The 15,955-nt window shown below is 41.3% G+C and overlaps 1 long non-coding RNA gene across 1 annotated transcript; it reads right to left on the reverse strand.

Annotated features, from left to right (window-relative positions):
- Positions 1-10,649: 10,649 nt before the first annotated feature.
- On the reverse strand, positions 10,650-14,946 carry LOC103629337 (uncharacterized). Its single transcript, XR_002262992.2, has 6 exons — positions 13,422-14,946; positions 12,987-13,084; positions 11,859-11,922; positions 11,326-11,452; positions 11,014-11,248; positions 10,650-10,929 (listed from the first exon to the last, which is right to left on the reverse strand). It is a non-coding gene; the product is annotated as an uncharacterized lncRNA (long non-coding RNA).
- Between the last annotated feature and the right edge of the window lie 1,009 nt (positions 14,947-15,955).

A 15,955-nucleotide genomic window follows, 5' to 3' on the forward strand; every position in this document is an offset into this window, starting at 1 on the left:
ATAAAGGTTACATTCGTGAGTCTCTTAGCCCTTGCTCGGTTCCTATTTTACTCGTTCCAAAGAAAGATGGGTCATGGCGTATGTGCGTAGATTGTCGTGCTATTAATAACATCATAGTTCGTTATCGATATCCTATTCCACGCCTTGATGATATGTTAGACGAGCTTAGTGGTGCCGTTATTTTCTCTAAGGTCGATTTGCGTAGAAGTTACCATCAGATTAGAATGAAACTCGGTGATGATTGGAAAACGGCTTTTAAAACGAAATTTGGTTTATATGAATGGTTGGTGATGTCATTTGGATTGACTAATGTTCCCAGCACCTTTATGCATTTAATGAACGAAGTTCTACGGGCCTTCATAGGTTTGTTTGTTATTGTTTATTTCGATGATATCCTTATTTACAGCAAGTCTATAGAGGAGCATTTAGAACATTTCTGTGTTGTTTTTGATGCTTTGCGTGCTGCTCGCTTGTTTGGTTACATGGAAAAGTGCACATTTTGCACGCAACGTGTCTCGTTTCTTGGTTATGTGGTTACTCCGCAGGGCATTGAGGTGGATAGCAGCAAGGTTGAAGCCATTCAGGACTGGCCTACACCAACGACGGTCACCCAAATTCGGAGTTTTCTTGGACTTGTAGGATTTTACCGTCGTTTTGTGCGTGATTTTAGCTCCATCGCTGCCCTTTTGCATGAACTCACAAAGAAAGGTGTGTCTTTTGCTTGGGAACCCCCACAAGAAGAGGCGTTCAACACTTTGAAAGATAAGTTAACCCATGCTCCACTCTTACAATTGCCCGACTTTCAGAAAGTGTTTGAACTTGAATGTGATGCTAGTGGTATTGGGTTAGGTGCTGTTTTGTTACAAGAAGGAAAACCAGTTGCTTATTTTAGTGAAAAATTAAGCGGTGCTAGCTTGAGATATTCTACTTATGATAAGGAACTTTATGCTTTAGTTCGCACTTTGCAAACATGGCAGCACTACCTTTGGCCTCGTGAGTTTATAATTCATTCTGATCATGAGGCTTTAAAACATATTCGTACCCAAACAAATCTGAACCGTTGTCATGCTAGTTGGGTAGAATTCATCGAGTCCTTTCCTTACATCATTAAACACAAGAACGGGAAGGAAACCATCATTGTTGATGCGTTGTCCCGTAGATATACCATGCTTTCACAGTTAGAATTTAGAATCTTTGGCTTGCAAACTGTGAAAGATCAATATGTGGATGATGCTAATTTTAAAGATTTCTATATACGTTGTAAGGATGGCAAACCCTGGGGAAAATTTCACATACAGGATGGATTTTTGTTCCGCGCTAACAAGCTGTGTATTCTAGCAAGCTTGGTTCGTCTTTTGTTGCTGCGGGAAGCTCATGGAGGCGGTCTTATGGGGCACTTTGGCATTTACAAGACACATGAGGTGCTGGCCGCACACTTCTTTTTGCCTCGGATGCGCCGTGATGTTGAGCGTCTTGTTGCACGTTGCACTACTTGCCAGAAAGCTAAGTCACGTTTGGGCAACCATGGTTTGTATATGCCTTTGCCTGTCCCTTCTTCTCCTTGGCTTGATATTTCTATGGACTTTATTTTGGGCTTGCCTAGAACTAAGAAGGGGAGGGATAGTATTTTTGTGGTTGTTGATAGATTCTCTAAAATGGCTCACTTTTTACCTTGTCATAAAACTGATGATGCTAGCATTGTTGCTGAATTGTTCTTTAGAGAAATTATTCGTTTACAGGGTATTCCAAAAACAATAGTCTCTGATCGTGATGCTAAGTTTCTAAGCCATTTTTGGAGATCTCTTTGGAATAATTTGGGAACTAAATTGCTGTTTAGCACTACTTGTCACCCCTCAGACTGATGGACAAACTGAGATAGTAAATAGAACTTTATCTACCATGCTTAGGGCAGTTTTAGACAAGAATTTGAGACGTTGGGAGGATTGTTTGCCTCATGTTGAATTTGCTTACAATCATGCCACACATTCTTCTACAAAGATGTGCCCTTTCCAGATTGTTTATGGTTACATACTTAGGGCACCTATTGATTTGATTTCACTTAATGCTGCGAACGCCCCACATGTAGATGCAGCTGCACATGTTGAACAAATGATTACCATACATGAACAAACGAAACAGAACATTGCTGCTACTAATGCAAAAAATCTGGTTGCTGGTAGTAAAGGAAGAAAACTTGTTACTTTTGAGCTAGGTGATATGGTTTGGTTGCACTTGAGAAAGGATCGGTTTCCTACTTTGCGCCGTTCTAAATTAATGCCTCGTGCTGCTGGTCCTTTTAAGGTGCTAACAAAGTTTAATGATAATGCTTATATCCTTGACCTGCTTGCGGAATTTGGTATTTCTACTAGTTTTAATGTTGCAGATTTGAAACCATATATGGCCGAGGATGAGGAGTTGTCGTCGAGGACGACTTCACTTCAAGAAGGGGAGGATGATGAGGACATCACTATGAGTACGACTACACCAGCAGCACCTCCACATCAAGGGCCAATCACTCGGGCCCGTGCTAGAGATCTTAACTATGTCATGCTACTAAAGAATGAGGGCCTAGAAGAATAGACGACCAGCCCAACTGTGGCCCATAGTGGACAACCTAGGGTTCCGCCCCTAGGGGATGCGCCCCCTCTCTATTTATCCAGGAGTTGCGCCTCCTTTGTTCTTCGAGTTTTGTTTTACGTTAGCTTTAGCTACTCTCGAACACGCGCAAATCAGCGCTGTCTTCGTGTATTCAGAACTCCACCATCGAGTAATAGATTAGATTGCTCGCATTTTTTTTGTTCGTTCTTCGATTGCGCACAGGAAACGATCTTCGTGATCAGGCCGATCTCGCATCACCAAGGTCGGTAACCACAGGGAGTTGGTTCAGCGATTGCATTGGCGCCACGGGCTTGCTCGTCGTAGTCGGATCGCAAGGGTCATCTTCCGCCAAATCGGAATTATCTCCACTCGCCGAAAGATCGAGCACCTCAGCTATATCACCTTCGGAAGGAGAAGGCCCCAAACAGAAGTCTTACAAAAATAAATGATAAATATAAAGCGAACTAATGTCCATCCAAGGCGCCATAAAGTCAACTGGGAGACACCACCTAGATCAAGTCGTACTCCTCGTTGTGTGGCTCCTCCTGGGCCACCTGTTCTTCTCCTATGGGGGGTTTATATATCGCAAGTGTGAGCTCACAAAAGATCATAGCTCACCAAGTTGTGGGGAATAATTTGCATGAACTCGCCAAAGGTGGGAGTTCATGTGAAGTCTAAGGCTGATCAACAATAGGGGTTAAAGCTGGGCATGGCTTTTAGTAAGTTGGTCAAATTTTATTAGCAATTACTAGATGTAAGTAAATACCATACCAGAATAGAAATAATAGAACAAAATTAATAATAAATCCCATGCAATGCAAACGACAAAATGAATTTAGTTCCATAGTTTAATCATGTGAGAGTCCTGAGCTGCTCATGACCGCGAGCACGGCTAGTATACCAGTTTTACACTCTGCAGAGGTTGTATGCTGTACTCACAAGTCATGTTACCCATCTGCCAAGGGGTCATGAATCTCATACACCTCTACCAAGGAAGCGAGGCAGAGTAACACTACGAGGCCTTTACAAAGTTCCACTAGCTTTAGAAAACACGCTACAGTTTATACAGCAAAATCAAACCGGGAACCTCCCTACACGCCTACTCCCCTACTGCCCTTGCCCCTATAGGGTAAGGTAGTCCTCTACTAGCTTTCCTAGTTAGTCAGCCAAGGGTGTCCCATTCCACCCTTATGGTGGCACATGTTTCTCAAGTTAAGCTTCATGTTCCAATTAAAAATAATGATCTTGACATGAATAATAAATAAAATAACAGTATAATTGGAACATGAACATGATGTAATATTAAACCCAAAACCATATAGAGCAATAGCAAAACTACCCAAATAGTTCAGAGGTGAACAAGGTAAAAAGATAACCAGACTAGGGTGACCTATTGGGTCCCATCAAAATTTAACCTATGCATGAATAAATGATTATAAAGAACATTATTGGGTAATAAAAGTGGTCAAGGGCACAACTTGCCTTCAATGAGCTCTGGCTCAGCAACTTTTACCTGCTTAACACCAGACTCCTCTGCCACTAGCTCTTCTACTCGCCACAATACAAACAAGCATAGTACAAAGGAAAATTAACATCACACTAAACATGTATACAAAATGCATATTAATAACCTACATATTAAAATAAGATCATAGGGAAAAAGAATCATTAAATTCGGAGTTATGGATTTTAAGTTATGAATTTCCAAATGTTTTATGTGTTTGTTACAAAATTAATTAAGAGATCAATTTTAATACAATTTACATGTTAAAATAGTGTTACTGAGCTATATACAATATTAATACAAAATTACAGGAACTGGAATGGACCAATTTGGACTTAATATGAATTTTCTAGGAATTATACAAGTTTCTGCAATTAATTTCAAACTAAAAATCAATTTCCATAATCATTTATTCATTTTTTACTGGCTTCTGGATTGTGCGTCAATTACCGGAAAAGATAAGGGCTACTGCACGAATAAACCCTAGACTCAGAACGCTAAGCACTGGGCCGCGGGTTGATTTAGTTAAAACACAGGGACTCATATGCTAAAGCGCACGGCCGAAATGTTATCTACAGATATCAGTCATCCGATCAAACATCGACGCTGCAAATTAGATCGGTATCTCGCTCGAACCTGTATTCAACATGATCCGACCGATCAGAGATCAATGCCCCTCAACAGATCATAACCTGCTAGACCATGCTACCCCTCGGATCAGGATCTAATGGCTCACATCGACGTGGTCGAACCGCTACCCTTCGTCTAATCTCTAGCGCCCATTCTAGATCGAGTGGCCTAGGCATCATCCTTGCAGTGTGTCACACCCGGTTTTGGAAGGTAAACCGAATGCGAACCATGTACGTGCCAGGATCAAAACTCACGTACACAACGATTACATAATTGGACATCATCACACAATGTTCAAATTAAATAGCGGAAAGGTACTTTAATTACATCAAGATGTCCAAGACATCCATAGAGTCTAATACATATCCATAGGGTTCAATAATAATATCAAAGTGCGAAGTAACGAAACGTAGAAGATAAGCCTACACAGGCAGCTGACTAGGGGGTTGCCACTAAAGTAAATTAGAACTCGTCATAGTCCTGGAACTCTTCAAAGTCTTCCATGTTACCAACATCTCCTCCTGAGCATTTAGTACAATGGGGACAACCTAGGGTGGGTGGTTTGTAAAGCAAGGGTGAGTACACACCAACGTACTCAGTAAATGTCCCGTTTGGCTAAAGTGGACTAGCTGTATGTGGAGTTAAGATTAAGAAATTGCTTTTAGTTGGTCAAGTTTTATTATATAAGTAGAGCCAAATTTTAGTAATAAACCCATCTGTTACCCAGAAGTACTCCCTCCAAGAGAAAATACCAGAGATCAAAATTATAACCATCATTGCTAATCATCATCATAAAAGTAACTAAAGTTCTTCTAATCAAAGAGGATCCCAAGGCTGCTCTTAACTGTGAGCACGACTGATATACCAGTTTCTAACACTCTACAGAGGTTGCACACTTTACCCACAAGCCGTGATTCCCATTCTACCCGGGGTTCTAGCCTCCCCATTGATCACTACCAAGGTGACCTAGCAGGGTCTCACTATGTAGCCTTTACAAAGATTTCCCAGAGGTCATAGCCGCCTGTTAGGTTTCTCCGGTTTGATGAACATAGTACATCTCCCCAGAGGAAGGGTGACTAACAAAACCAAATCAAAGAACCTCTGCAACCAGCCTCGGCAGAGCAAGTACTATGCCCGGACCCCTTTGATGGCCCTACGGCAAAGCCAACTACTCCGCTGGTTCCTCTAATTAATCAGCTAAGGGCGTCCCATTCCACCCTCATGGTTACAATGTTATCCCAGGTTGTCACTCCCAAACAGGTTCTTACGGAGAGGCACTCAGGAAACATCCTGAGCCCCCCTAAAGTAATCACAAGAACTTCATCGGGATAACTTCATCGTATCATAAATAATCACATCATGTTCATTGATTAAGTTAAAGCTATAGCATAAGTGAACCATGATTAACCCAAAAAGGTGAACAAGCGTAAGGTAAATACAGACTAGTCAATCCTTAAATTTCAATAATGTAATGTGGGACAGTGAATGATAAGTAAAGTAGGACATGATAGGTCTGAGGACACTTGCCTTCACCAGGTTGTTGCTCAGAGGGATCTTCGGCAACACACTCAGGAAACACGAGCTGCTCGTTGTCTAAATAAAGCGATCATACATTCAATACATTTGGAAAGTACAAATGAACAGCACATCAAACATGTACAAACATTGGAACACAACTCAAAAGATGTAGTATTAAATAAAGGAGAGTGAGATCAAGTTATAAAATGAACTAATCCTAATTATGGGTTGCTTAGTCTTTGGAACATACCTCAAAAATATAAAGTAGAAACTTAAATAAGAAAGAGATTAAATCATAAGATGGACTAATCTCATTTAGGAGTTTGATTATTCTTTAAGTGTTATCCATAATTACATAACCTAATTCTATTCATTTCATTGAGACCTAGAAGTTAAGCCAAAAATGAATTCATGTAATGCATGACACTAATCTCACAAGATTAAATATATTTTAACTCCTAGGGCTTTCATTTTATTTATTTCATTAAATAAATAAATTAACATATACATTAACCTTGTATCCTATGTGTAAAATTAAGGTATCTAGACTATAGCTGATCATAATTTATTTGAACAAAGAATAATTTCATGAACATTTTGCAATTTGAACCGCTAAATTTGGAGTTCATATGAAAAATATATGAAATAAACAAGTTTTGAAGTTTAAAATATGAAATTAGGGCTAAATCTGTGATTACATAAAAGTACAGGGGGCTATTTAAAATAAACCAGGGGCCTGCGCGCTAAAACAGAGGACGACGGGTTGATTTCCTAAAAGCCGAGGGTCTTTTACGTAAAACTCACAGGCGAAGGGGTACGTGGTAACTTCAAACGTCGGATCAGAGATCAATGCCCAGGATTGGATCGTGCGAGCGCACGCACAAGCGCGGGCGCACGGACGCGGCTGACAGGCGGGGTCAGGGCGTCAGTGAGCCAGGGCGGGCTCACCAGCCGGGCCCAGCGGCAGGGGCGCGGGTGAGGGGGAAGATAGGAGGGTGGTTGGATCTGGATCGGAGGGCTGCGATCAGATCCGCTCTAGTTAAATCTAAACCGCCCGATCTCAGACAGATGCCCGAGATCTGACGGCTGGGGGCGGACACAGACGCGGTGGCGCCGCTCGGTCCCGCGGCGAGAGCTCGCCGGAGACGAGGGGGCTGGCCATGGCGGGGCTCCATAGGCTTAGGGACTAGCTCGGGCGCGTTCAGGACGGTCTGGCGGACTCGGCCATGGGCATCACGTCAGCGCGAGAGCACCAGAGGGTGCTGCACACGGCGAGGTGGGCTAACGGTGACGTGGGGCAACTCCGGTGAACAATCGTGTGCTAACCAGGGCAGTAACGACCAAATTAAGGGTGCGGGTAGGCTGCTCACCTCGAGGGGAAGCGCTGGAGTCACGAGGCAATGGTGGTGGCGCAGGGACACGACGGGGCGACGGTGGCGGAGCTCTGGCTGCACAGGAAGAACTCCATTGAGCATGGACCGGGCGGACTAGAGGGATTACGGGCGAACCGAGGGGTGTTCCAGGTGGCGGGTGATAGGGCAGAGCTTACTGGGGCAACATACGCGACTAGGAGTTCCACGACGACCGTAGAATGGGCGGCGGATGGTGGCGGGGCTCTGGTCGCACGGGCAGAGCGAGAGAGAGGGTGAGGGGGTTCGACTTAGGGCGCAAGTGAGCGAGGGGAGGTGGGCGAGCAGGGCGCAGGGCTCAAAAGGGGCGGGGACACGGGGATGTGGCCAGAGAATGCGCGGACGTGGGCGTGTCCACGACGGGGGATCGTGAGCGAGAGGTTAGGGACGGCTGACAGGTGGGGTCGGCGGGACACAGAGGGAAGCGAGCACGCGGGCGAGAGAAACGGCGCCGACAAGCATGGCCCACAGGCAGCGAGAGAGAGAGGGGAGTGTAACACCCCGGGATCCACAAACACCCCAGAATGCTACTAAACTACACTTCTAACATTCGTATATAAAATTTCGACAGCATCTCCTTTGAAAATTGCATAAACGGGGAAGCAACAAAGTATAAATAGATATCATGATAAGAAAACATAATCAACATTAATAATCTGCTAGCAATGGGAAGACAACCATAACAGCATGAACTAAATTAACCAGTGCGCACAACTAGTTAGAAACAAACACCCTTTGACAAGAAGCTCCTAATTAAATCATGAATGCGCCTAAGCAGCGTTATTATGAGAGTGAAGGTGGATGTGTTGCTACTTCCCACTTCCCTGGATGAGCAACAAGCACCTGCATTGAGTAATGCAAGAGTGAGATGAAACATCTCAGCAAGCGAATTGTTCTGACGAGATATTTAAACCACAAATTTAATTAATCAACATTTTAAAAGAATCACAATTAAGATCAGAAATACTTGTAGATATAGAACTCAGTAGTCCCAATATAACCAATACCATCTCATTTCCTCGAATAACCACACTAGGTTCTATAACACTTCCCTGCGTCAACAAAAACCTACAAATATCACTTCAATGTATGCATAGGAGTGCAAAGTGTAGGTACTCTGTCTTCATACCTCTGAGGGTATAAAACCACATCATCTACAAATATCACTTCAATGAATGCATATGAATGCAATGCATATGTCCTCTGCCTTCATACCTCTAAGGTTATGAAGCCGCATCGTACCCTCCTTGGGCAACGTACGATGCTAAGTTGTACCGGTACGGTCGGACCATAGGTCACGACCCAACTTCATATGCAAGTGAATCATGCAATGTATATGGCATGCTGCATTTATCAATATACTTCACTTCCTTCACATACAATACAACCTCAAATAATACTTCATTTACCTTCAGATACAATACCAACCTCAAATAATATTTCATTTACCTTCAGATACAATACCAACCTCAAATAATACTTCATTTACCTTCAAGGGTGTGAATTAATCTTATGAGTCATACTCGAATCATAATCATCATCAATATATGATTGAGAATTAGTATAATGCAAGCAAGTAAAGCATCACCATAGAGTCCAATTATGAAAGAATCCAATACTTCTGAATATTAGAGTGTAGGCAATAGAAATAACAAGTCAGAACGGAAGCAACCACCGCTACATTCACTTGCCTTCATCGAAGAAGAAAAATGTACTAAGCATGATCTGGAGTGTAGCCACCTGCTAGTGGGCATAAAACTTAGTACAAATATTTCACAAACATTTGCCAACGATCAACAAAACACTCCTACACTTGAAACCAAGACCCAGTGGAAAGACTACCACCCTAAACCACATGTCATACAGCAGCAACACTGTTTGTTAATTTTGTATCTTTAAAATTAAAACAGTGGCGATATCAAAAAAATATTCTAGAAGTATCTACACAAAACACTCTACAACTTCGGTATTCAATGCATAATTAAATTCTGCCATCAATAAGTTCTAAAACATCTGACAAGATAACTGACTGAATCTGTTTTAGACAGCAGCCTAGTTAACTTCAAAATTTGATATCTCCCAAACTACTGAACCAAAAATTACGAAATTCTGCTGACAGTAAGAACTTTTATCCCTCTACAAAAGTCTCTATAGTTGGAAGAGCCAATTCGGCCATTTACGAGATGAAACCCACCAGTGAACAGACCCACTCATTTTTGTGAGGCAAACAGGAACAGCCACAGTAAAACAAACATAACTGGAGTTTCATAAATCATATGAATGCACTCTTTAACAATCTGGAAAGCTTATGAAATTATCTACAACTTCTTTTACCAACCCACAGTTTAATTCTGTTGATAAAATTGACTAACGCTTAAGAGAACAGATTCTGCACAGAATTATGTGACTGAAAAACTGCTATAGTCAAACTGCAATAACTTTCTGTTCTGATGTCCGATTGAGGTGTTCTTCGCGGCCACGGAAAGATATACAAATTATCTACGACTCATATATAGACTTTTTATTTTTTTGAGGCCACTAAGACCACGGAAAACTGGCATGAACAGAAACTGTCGAATCTGCCATTCTGCAGAAATTAAATTCGAGATCAAAACCTAACCCCACATCCACTACAAACAGAACCCCCCTATAGCAATGCATATATGTGTTGCTAAAAGCCTATATAAGTGTTGCTAGGGGCTTTACCAACGCATAATTATGCGTTGCCTATACTGGCGTTGCAAGGGTCTTTTACAACGCTTATACATGCGTTGGAAAATCCTATTAATATGTGTTGGTAACCTGCAACGCATATGTCTTCCCTATTGCAACGGTTACATGTGTTTGTGTCACCCATCACCCGTAAACCTCTATATCTTGTTGCAACACTTAGAATGTAAATGTCGCAACGCCTAATAAATCATGGAATTTATAATTGATCATTTAATTGGGTCATAAATGTACTTGAAACTTTTTGGACCATCCACACATTGCAAATGAGCACGACCCAATACTATATTAGAAATAGCATATTCATTACAAAGTACCATCTAGATTTTAATCCATTATTTAATGTGCATTCAAAGCACTTTTGCTATAAAAAACATATACATATTGAACTCCTACTAAGTCATACTCATTGCCGATGAACCAACTAAAACTAGAAGCAAAGCAGTCATTCCAATCCAAGCCATCACATCCTTCCAAACTAAAAATGAATCCCCATATTGTTCTTCAACTTGTGGGATCATTTCTTTTCTGCTTTTGAACCTGCATATAAAATTGGAATACTTAAATATAATAGAACTATTGTTAGGAGAAACATTATCTATTTAAGTAAGTGATAGAACATACACAAGTTGAATGCTGCACTATTAGATTGTCGCCAACATCTCCAATAACCTTGAAGTTGACATATGGCCATACCAGTAGTTCATTGGGCACAGATACAAGACCAACACCCAGCATCAAAAATTCTTTACCTAACTCACGGCCTCAACTTTCTGATTTGGGTCAATACCAAGTAATATCACTAAGAAATATTCTTGTTTTTATTTCTCCAACTCTTTATGAATATGTAAGTGTAAACCTAATGCATAGGCCAAAGATTAGGAAAAATATATCATAATATGAATATAGTTCTTACAAACAAGATTAACAGTGTACCATCATTGAATTGTGAGGTAGCCACAAGGATGAACCAAGTTGCACTTGAACATAACAAATTTTGTTTTGTAGCTCCTTTTCTGTAGCTTTCATGCAGATCCTGGAAATCATCATCATCTTGCTCCCCCTATATTGAATATAGATAGTAGATTCATAAAACTTTAATATTGTATGAAAGTTCATGATAATGAATTACTACTATTCTATAATTAAGTGTGTCGCCGTTATGATCCTATAATCTTGACTAGATATGACTATTGGAAGGAATTCTGTCAGTAGATCAATTGATCATCTCTATATAATTAGACTAGATGTGTACATGGAGATGCATAAAGCATGCTACAAGTTAAAAATGATGATCGGAGCCATGTACAGAGGAATAAATGTACTGCTTCAAGTAGTACCCAAAGACCATCGCACCACATGGGATCCAAACTGAAACAGAGCTGCACGTGCGAAGACCATCGCAACACATGGGATCCAAACTGAAACAGAGCTGCAGCATGCAAGAGAAACATAGTCCAGGGACATACCTGAACAATGGCAATAGCAACAATGACAGACCCGTTTAAAAGCACCTACAGGACCTACTATGACCTGCGGCAAGAACAAAAAATAGGGAAGGAATCAAGGACAACACGCAGGAACAGATTCAATTTCTATTGATGCATAGGTGCTCTTGGATTGCAAAAGTAGTAATTAAATAGAGTGAGACTCTGATCTGCCACCAATGCCTGCCATGCATATGGTGCCTGCAGATTTCACCATGCCTCTATCCCTAATGTAAGCGTAGCATCCTGGTAACCGTAACAAGAAAATGCTTCAGATCTGTTTGTTATCATGAAATTTATATGTGTGCAAATTTTCACTACCAAGCCTTGTTGTGCCATGATCATGAATCCATATTTGTCATTGATAAGCCAGAAACCTTAAATTGAAAGAAAGCAACCCAGTTCAATTAAGAGACCTTCAGTTAAATACTAGTTAGGTGCTCGTACGTTGTAACGGTACATAAATTGTTTGATAAAATGGTGCATAATAGTAAATAGGCAAAAAACCCCATAGACAAATAAAAAATACATGTGTATAGCACAAACAATATACCATGAAAACGACAATCCTACAATTCACAATCCTTAATGGTACTAAGCAAACGGAAACTTTCTAGAATGCATCTAGGTTGTTGTGAGCAAACAACTTAGTCCTAATAAATGCCAGTTCCACTCAGGTGTCTAGGGCAAGATGCTATAGTCTTAGGGAGTTAGGGTCGCCAGCTGTCTCATGCTGAAAGAAATTACAATTTATACAAGAATTACATAAGTAACCAGAAAACTCATGTGTATACAAGAATTTAGCAAAAAAAGTGCATGTGACAGAAAATAAAAGGAACTGAAGATTCACTTGCTACTATTTGTGGAGTTGAATAACGTAATATTGACAAATCAAGGTATAGCACAAAAATACACTCTTATATCCCATTCAATAATATACAATATAGTGAAGTTCATGCCAGAAATTTGTTTGTTTATTGGATTATGACTGTTATTGTATTGTCATGTACTCATGTCATCTTTATTCTTTAGATGTCAGCATGTTACAGAATAAAAGCATGGCACATGGCATATAACATATACCATGTTATCAAAGAGTATCTTATATACCTACAACAGGCTTAGTTGACTTGATGTGTTGGTAGCGATTAGCAGTACTCATCTTTGCGGCGCAACTTTGGATAACTCACGAAATGAACTACTTGGACCTGCAGACAAGATATGGATTAGCCGGAGTTGAGGATCATTTTCTTATCATGATGAAACAAACAAACATGTCAAATGAGAGAACAAAAAATGAAGCTTTTTATTTCATAAGATGAGAACATAGCTCCATGATACACATGAATCACTATACAGCTGCTGGTCCCTCACTACAAATGAAGTTGCACTAGCCAACGAATATCAGGCCAAATATAACTTAAAGTCTGGTTGTTTAAAAATGAAGTGAAATAGAAGAATTAGTGTTAGAGCTGGAACAAATTTGTGAATACTGGATATCAAGCTCACAGGGTTGGCCCGTGAAATTTCTTTCGTATTTATCACCTAGACAACTGAAACGAAGTGGAAGAACCCATCATCCTGGTAATTATGTCTGGCTGGCTCCGCTCATGTTGATAAGCTCTGCAATCACAAGATGTACATGACTATAAGGCAGAACAAGAACCAATGGTCCTCCGATCCCTTGCCTCTGCCACCACAATACCCCAAAGGCGGTGATCACCCAACCCCAAAGGAATATGCAAGTGACATGTGTTCTAAAGCCTGGCAGAAAGAAATCGCCATAGATCAGGCAGGACTACAAACTAAAATATATAGCATGAACAACTATTGGTGCTTGGCGTGAGGAGGGGGGATCGTGAGTATCAGACATTGGTATCTGTTTATATCTCACCAGTATCTCAATTTCATCCAAAGCATGAACCACCCTATTATTCCATACAATAAGAGCTGTGATGTTTATGGATTGTCCCAGCCTTCCGATGCGATCAACCTAGATTCCATTCCAACAGCGTGTGTTGATGGTTGCGTTCAGACGAGAAATCGCATGAAATGCCTACATAATTCAAACTCATGTGTATATCAATGTTGTTAGGATCATAATCAGTACCATTGAGATCTCTGGCTGTGCATTAATATCATCACCCAGTACTGATGTTTGACTATTTAATTCCTCTTTCCTACCATGAGTAGAGCATTGCTGCAGAAATAGAAGGCTCATAAGCAACAAGAGATGGCCACCGTATGGAAGAACCTAAAACAATTTGAGGAGTATTTCGAAGGCCCTAAGTTGTTTGGAGAAGCACGAACCTTGGATTTCTCTTCTTGAGGAGTATTTCGAATGTAGCAAATTCTTGGAATACTCGATGAGCGGAATTGGCACCTGATCCATCTTCAGCCTCAGCGCCTCTGTAAGGCGGGCGCGCTGGGCCCTCCTGCCATGCCGGACTGCTCGTGCCGAGGTGGTGGTCTCTTGGGGGAGGGGGATTAAGTTCCGCTCGGAGCCGTGGTGGATCTGAGCCATCAGCATGACGGCGGGTTGGGGGGAGATTGGGGTTCGGTGGCCTGAGCAGCACAACGACGTATGAGGAGCGAGGGAGACGAGCAGCGGGGAGGGGGAGGAGATTGGGTTTGGGGCTCCTCACGCCGGCCTGGGCACTATGGCGTCTTGAAGCATCGCACGGTCGCACACCCTATCGTGGGAGTGGGATGGATGAGGGAGACATGTACCATTGGCGAGCAATCTTATGGTCCGTATTTTAGAGGAGACATGTACCATCTCAGGCAGCTTTAATTTGCTCCACGATTAATATACCGTGGGATTACAAGCTTTTACTAGACTCTACAAAATAATAGAGAGAAATCACATTGGATACATAAAGATGGTATAGAAACATGGAAAGGCAGAAACATAAGAAATACTAGTAATATTTTTTCGAATTACTAGAACTAATAAAAATACTCCCCCAATCTCAATTTATAGGTTGTTTGGTTTTTCACACCAAATTTGACCACCTCGTCCTATTAAAAAATTATGAAAATATGGAAAAAAAATTAAACCACAATAAAAACAAATAGAAATTATGATTTTTTTGAATAAGACGAGTAAGTCAAACTTGGTGTTGGAAAAATCAAACGATTTATAAATTGTGACGAAGGGAGTACTTTGTAAGTATTAAAACCAATATACTAATTTACATAAATACTGCATATAATGCTTGCAACGCATGATAAGCGTTTGTAGGTAACACAAATACTATGGATGACACTTGCAACGCATGACAAATGTTGTTAGGTGACATAAATACTACGAATGACCCTTGCAACACATGACAAACGTTGCCAGGTAATTTGGATATTCTACGGATGACACTTGCAACGCATGGTAAATGTTGCTAGTTGATTTTCTTGCAACATATAAATATTTGTGTTGCTAGCATCCGTTGGCACCTAATTTCGTGCAACGCATAAACCATTTTGTTGCAATGTATGCGTTGCTATAGGGGTGTTTGTGTTGTAGTGATCTAATCCAAACTCTAATCCTTCAATCCACATGATCCACAACCTCCAAAAGCACATAATTATAGGGAGGAACAAGGATCCCATACTTACCTAGGGTTTCCCCAAGAAAATCTGCAAGAAATGGGGATAGAACATCTCCTTGATCCTCTCTTCCTCTTCAATCCATCTTGCTCCTCCTCTTCTTGATCCTTGCTGCGTGGGGGAGATCTAGAGGGAGGAGGAAGCAGTGGAGGGCGGCTGCAAGGGGAAGGGGGAGGGGCGGCCAAGGGTGGGGAAAAGGGGGGGTTGGCGGCCAAGAAAAGTGAAAAAGGGAGGGGGCGACCACTAGGGTTTTGTGGGAGAAAGAAACGACGCCTCAGATGTCTCCTGACTTTGCATCTAATGGCCCACAACTCTTTCCCTCATCCACGCACCGAAGATCAACTTTTGGTCAATATTTTTTTGGGATATTACACTCTACCCCCCTTAAAAAGAATTCGTCCTCGAATTTGACCACTCCAAGCAAAACACTCAAGGTACCCCATATAGCACCACCATTCGAAACATGGGTCCATTAT

Source organism: Zea mays, chromosome 6 (genome assembly GCF_902167145.1).
Source record: "Zea mays cultivar B73 chromosome 6, Zm-B73-REFERENCE-NAM-5.0, whole genome shotgun sequence".
Classification (NCBI taxonomy): Eukaryota; Viridiplantae; Streptophyta; class Magnoliopsida; order Poales; family Poaceae; genus Zea; species Zea mays.